The sequence below is a fragment of the Siniperca chuatsi genome, linkage group LG22 (assembly GCF_020085105.1).
Source record: "Siniperca chuatsi isolate FFG_IHB_CAS linkage group LG22, ASM2008510v1, whole genome shotgun sequence".
NCBI classification, from domain to species: domain Eukaryota; kingdom Metazoa; phylum Chordata; class Actinopteri; order Centrarchiformes; family Sinipercidae; genus Siniperca; species Siniperca chuatsi.
Window position 1 is genome coordinate 13,439,102 of NC_058063.1, and position 6,100 is coordinate 13,445,201.

A 6,100-nucleotide genomic window follows, 5' to 3' on the forward strand; every position below is an offset into this window, starting at 1 on the left:
AATACACTTTATGGTTTAGCTGCTCCAGCCTCACTTGGTCTGGTATGACCAGCAGCTTAAAGTATGGTGCCTATTTTTTAGCTAACGTTTGAAATTTCTGTCTAACTAACATTATTGAGTTAGTTTGCTGACTTTATGAATCTTCTCTACTTGTGCTACTGTTAAGCTGTGCTAGTTTAGCATTCACCACTAGACAGTAAAAGTTGCGCTTCAAGAAAAGAACCGATTTCAGTTTCCAGGTGAGGAATTTAATATTTAACCAGAGTGAAACATTAGAAAACTTCCAGGGATGTTGGGTGATTTCCAAAAAAAGGAGGACTATTTGGAGTCTCTTTTCCAGACATTTAAAGGTGACAGATACCATTTAATGTCGACACTGATTAATGGGGTTTCAGGACAGTAAGAGGTCAAAACAACAAACATTAAAAGGCTAGCAGGTTGCTGACCCTGAAATCCAGCCTGTGTTGTGTTAACAGGGAAGAAACCAGTAAATGAATTCAGAGAAAATCCCAGTTTATTCTGTTACTATAGTTCCCAGAAGTCTTTGTGCCACTTATTGTATGTTTCTAGCTTCAGATTTGTGTTTATATACAGATTTATATGTATATAAATTTAAGTTAACAACCCGGAATCTGTAGAATAATCTGGTTTTAAGTGGATATTTCCCCTTTAAATACAGTCCTACCTGTTCCTCTGAGACAAGGAAGTGTGCGTGTGGCACAATTAAGAGTGACATCATTAACTACAACAAAGCCTTGAGAAAAACAAACATGTTAACTGAGTGCACACACCTCAGGGACTCTACAGCCAGCTGCCTAATGGACCTAATAAAAACAATAAGAAGGAATCTGACACACAAGTGCTTTTTGTTTGTCCGCATACACTCCATCCACGTTCAAAGCAGAGCAGGTTATGGCACAAATTACCTTGTTGCAAAACTTTTGTATTGTCATCTTGAGGCGGAGTGAAGTGAATTGATTACTGTGAGTCACTGGGATGACAGCAATAGTAAAGAGTAACAGTAAAAGACACTGAGAGGTAACTTATATGATGCAAAACAAGATAGTTAACAGAAAGGTAAACTGCATTTCCTGCTTTTATACAGGGATGTCAGCCTCTCACGCACACATTTTCAGCATATCTCTGTCTGATGAAACCTTGATGTCTTTTTTTGTGATTTTCAAAGATTAAAGGATAAGTCAAGTAATGTTATGTATTTTTACTGACAAAAAATCCTATGAAAAGACCAAAGCCAACAACGAATTTATCCTGCTAACACATAGTACACATGTAGTTGTAAATTACAGTTGTAAATGTAGTTTACAACTGAAGATGTCAAGATCCAGATACATAGTTCATTTTTAAAAAAGGCTCAGTAATTTCCTGTAACAGCTCGGCGCTGTAGGTTTTAGCAAACATTACTCAAAGAGGAGTCAATAATCCTTTTGTTGAGGACTATTTTCAGCTGCGAATCAGTACACATTTGGTGCACTGGTGCATATTTAAGGCAGCAAGACTGTATGTGGGATTGACTCAAAATAAACTACAATGGACGTGTTCATCGTAATGAAGTAACATGACACCCAACAGTGAGGCTCATTTATGTGTTTTTAGTAGTTTTTGGACACTTTTGGACACTCACAACACAATGCTAAGTAAGAAGACCAAAAACATCCAATCTTATAATTTATAATTAAGTGAGCCTCAGGACACTTTAATCCAATCCAGGTATTTAACCAAGCCAAGGTGCCGGTCTTTAGATGTTCATCGGGGCAAGTATTTGAAGAAAGGGAATGATAACGACATCAAATAGAGCACTCCTGTGCTTGTTTATGCAAATATACATGGGAAACGTAGTTCACAATTGTTGTTTCCAAGGTTCAAATACATAAGAAGCTCCACAGATATATCACAAAAACTGAGAATGACTGGAATGACTTCTGATATGTATTTCTGTTATTTTGATTTCTTGACTGCTTTCTGTGTTGTATTTTTAGATTTATGCCTTGAGGAACTGCAATTGTGAACTACATTTCCCATATGTACTTGCATGATAAAGCACTTGTAGACTCAATGCCCTTCAGACAAAGCCAAAAATGCATTGTCATGTAGCCCAAACAAGGCTGGCTTTCTTAGCTTCTTATAATTGTGGAGATACAAGATTTTTACCTGACAAGAGCTCATGAACATATACTATGAACAAACCATATGCAAAACCTGTATTTTAAGCTGATGTTTTCCTACAAGGGAATTTTACTTTGAAGAAGTTGCAGACCAGTATGGACTTGGATCTTATGGTGACCTAAGAAATAGCTTCTCATTTCCGGCTTTCATACAGGGATATCATGTCATTTTGTCATGATTTTAATGCTTTCAAATAAGTTGAAGGATCATATTTTCCTCCATCGGTTGATACCATTTTTCAAACCCTTACAGTGGCATAAAACTCACTTGAAAGCCCATTATAAGCCAAAAATGCATTGCAAGTTCACATTTTGGAGATAGAGGATTTTCACCTGACAACAGTGATGTATCATGTACATATTCCCATGAACAAACAATATGCAAAACTGGTATTTTAAGCTTATGTTTTGCTTAAGATAGAGACTCTTATTTTGAAGAAGTTGCAAACCAACATGGAACTTTGATTTTAGTGTGACCTAAGTGTAGTTTTTTGTTTATCACATATGTTGAGGTTAATGCTTATCCCAACCTTATTTTCAAACTTCATACCTTTTCTATTTCTTTCTATCTATCTGTACATAATCTACCATTCTGAGTATCCTTAAACTGATTGAAAGGATCAAAGTAATCTGGTGACGCACAAGCTGAGCTCAGCTCTGTTGTTTTGCCGCGAAACGGTGCATTGATGAAAAGATGAGTCACTGGTTTGATTAAGCAGGAACTCCACAGCAGATCCTGTTGTCATCACGCTCAATGGATATATGGAAATGTTCTTTTCTCATTTTGCGAGACAATCACACTCTCTCTCTCTCTCTCTCTCTCTCTCTCTCTCTCTCTCACACACACACACACACACACACACTCTTGTGTGTGACTTATTAGTTAACACTGACATTCAGAACTTCATGAAGAAACTAGAATTATATATATATATATATATATATATATATATATATATATATATATATATATATGCAGTGAATACTTGGAAGGAGTTGAATAAAAGGTATAAAGTGTATTCTTTGGCTAAAAGGAAGTTAAGGATCATAGATGTATTGGCTAAACAGGTACACATGTAATTTATTACTATGATGGAGTACAGCTACACAAAATGTGGTGCTTTTGTTTTCTCCTGGCATTTTTAGATGCGAAGCCTCTCTATGAGCTGTAGGTGAAACTCACTCACAGGATCACGATTAGCTAGGCACGCTCCAATACGTTGTTTGCAGTCACATGACTCTGATGATGCTTGAAATTCAGAAAGAGGCAGGAAGTGAAAGGCAGAATGGACAAGATGGAGGAAAGCCCGTACTGTGCTAGTTATTGTTTACTCATTGTGTCGTCCCAGTCAACATGTGTGTGAAATCTGGAATCGCCCAATTCATTCTTACATTATGGCTAAAAACCTATTTTGAGATCAAAATGACCTTTGACCTTTGATACAAAAGTGTCACCTATTCACTATCCGACCAACTGTGAAATATGGTCACAATCTTCTTCTTCTGTTCCTGAGTCATGGTGTTGAATAATGGCCAAAAAAGTGTTTTTCCAGGACATTATGATGTCACAGTGAATTTGACCTTTGACCTTTTGGGGGAAAAAATGTCATCACTTCATCGTTGTATCCCATTAAACATCTGTGTGAAATTTTGTCATAATTACCACATCAATTCTTGTGTTATGACCAAAAACGTGTTTTTTGTGAGGCCACAGTGACCTTGACCTTTGACCTTTGACCACCAAATTCTAATCGCTTCATGAACATGGGAGAAGTTAGTCGTCAAGGCTTTCTGTCAGAAAGGGTTTAGGAAGTCAGATGACATAGTATAAAGTCTGCAAAGGGAGCAGGTCGGGGTGGATGGATGGGTCAAACACAGGACTTTCACCCAGGAGACTGTTTGTGTCCCGTGTGAAACCAAAAGTCAACATTGCCTTATTATTATAACCCAAACCATGATCTTTTCCTAAACCCAACATAGTACTTCTGGTGCCTAAACGCTCGCAGTTTGGCTAGGTTTAGGCATCAAAACAACTTGGTTAGGCTTTCTGGCAGAAAGCCTTCATCGCAAACTTCTCCCACGTGCTCAGTGTACTCTTGTGTCTAAGTGGATGTTTGTGCCACATTTGAAGAAATTCATTCCAGGGGTTCCTGCGATATCGCGTTCACGAGAATGGGACAGACAGACGGAAGGACAAACCAAAAACATAATGCATGCAACGGCTGTTGCCGGCACGGAGGCATAAAAAGCGAATTCTGAAAACTGTCATTTGAGCAGTTTTAGGAGCAGAAACCAGTGTTATAGATTGTATGATTTGATTCCTAAAATAATCAGATTTGTTCACTTAAGAGTTAAGTGGTAAGACTGTAGGCCCTATTGTAGATACAATTACTTGTTAAATCAGACATGTTTTTAATGTGGTTTTGCTGTTTTTGAAGAAGTCAGTGCAGAAGAACAAGCTTGTTTGTTCTCCAGCTTGTGATTTTCCCTGCTGACTAAACAGCCATCCACTGTATCCACAAGTTATCTTGTCCATCGTGGGGGAGAAATAAAAATAAAAACACAACAGGCCCCTTGAGAGACACACACCTTCTTGTTCACTCACTCCGAGTCATTTTGGATCACAGCTTCAGCTAAACTGTGAATGTATTCACGCACACAGGCCTCAGCGTGGCCTGGAGGCTAGTAGTCTATTCCATTGTGTGACATCATGCTGTATGTGACATGAAATCATGTCCAGCTTCATGTAGCATCGCTGTGACGTTTGAAACTAAACACTGCACTACATGTGAGGGGATTTAGTGAAAATATAAGAAAAAATATTTTGCAGGTAAAAACAAGCAATTTGCGAGAGCTACTTGATCAAAGACTGTTCAAAACAAATGCAGTTCTTTATAAATCAATAAATGAAAAACACCTAGAGCTCTTGTGAAAAACAAGCGACGCTGCCATGCCTGAACAAAGTCTGAACCAAGTTTCAGGCTTTAAAAAGAGCACACTATAATTGAGAGAGCCATGGCAAGCAATTATAGCGACAAGCAAATGGCAAGAGGGATGAAGATAGAAGGGGGTGGGTGAGATGAATAGATAAATGTCCAAAGAAAGGGCTATTTTCGGCATCATCAGGGCTCTGCTCCACCTCCTGTGCTGACAGAGACACGGAGACAGACACTAACAGCCTCTCCTGCCGCGAGGAGCCAAAGTCAATCAGCCGATCAGGATTTTCTTCAGTCACAGCTGTTGTAGAAGTTTCCAAGGTGCTCTGTGTGTGTCTTCCTGGCTCAAGCAAAAAGCCCTCAGGTGTTCATTAGCCGAGGCCCCGGGGCCCTGGACGCCGCCTGCTGAGGCTCTAACTGCTGCGATGGCGAGGTTTAAACACCAAGTCCCACAGTGATCGCACTCTTCAGAGAGAGAGGGAGGAAGCGCTCGTAAACAAGCATTTGATGTCCTGCAGAATCACAGAATCTCTAAGGAGGTCCATTTGCTTTTTGACATTTTAAAGATTTACTACAGTATATATTGAACACAGTCTCAAAATACAAAATAACTGTATATTATAATGTAATATTATTGTATTGTATTCTGTCAATGAAGTTATTGTGCCGTTAGTGATTAAGCTAAGCTACAGCTCTGACATGTTTGCTAACTGACATAGAGCTTTATTTCGTTATTTTCAGTAGAGAAAAATAGAGAGGGAGCTCAGGGAGCTCTTGTGACTGACTAGCCGTAGCCCGGCCAGCTAGCAAGTTAGCTTGTCAGCTTCAGCATTTCACCAACTAGCCCTGCGAGTATTGTCACTAAATATTTTTCTGTCTCAACATTGTGAACAGAACTCGTGTAGTGTGTGTCCTAATTCAGGACTATCGTTAACAGCTAACGATAAATAAGTTAGCAATATTTTTTCTGTATGCCCCTAA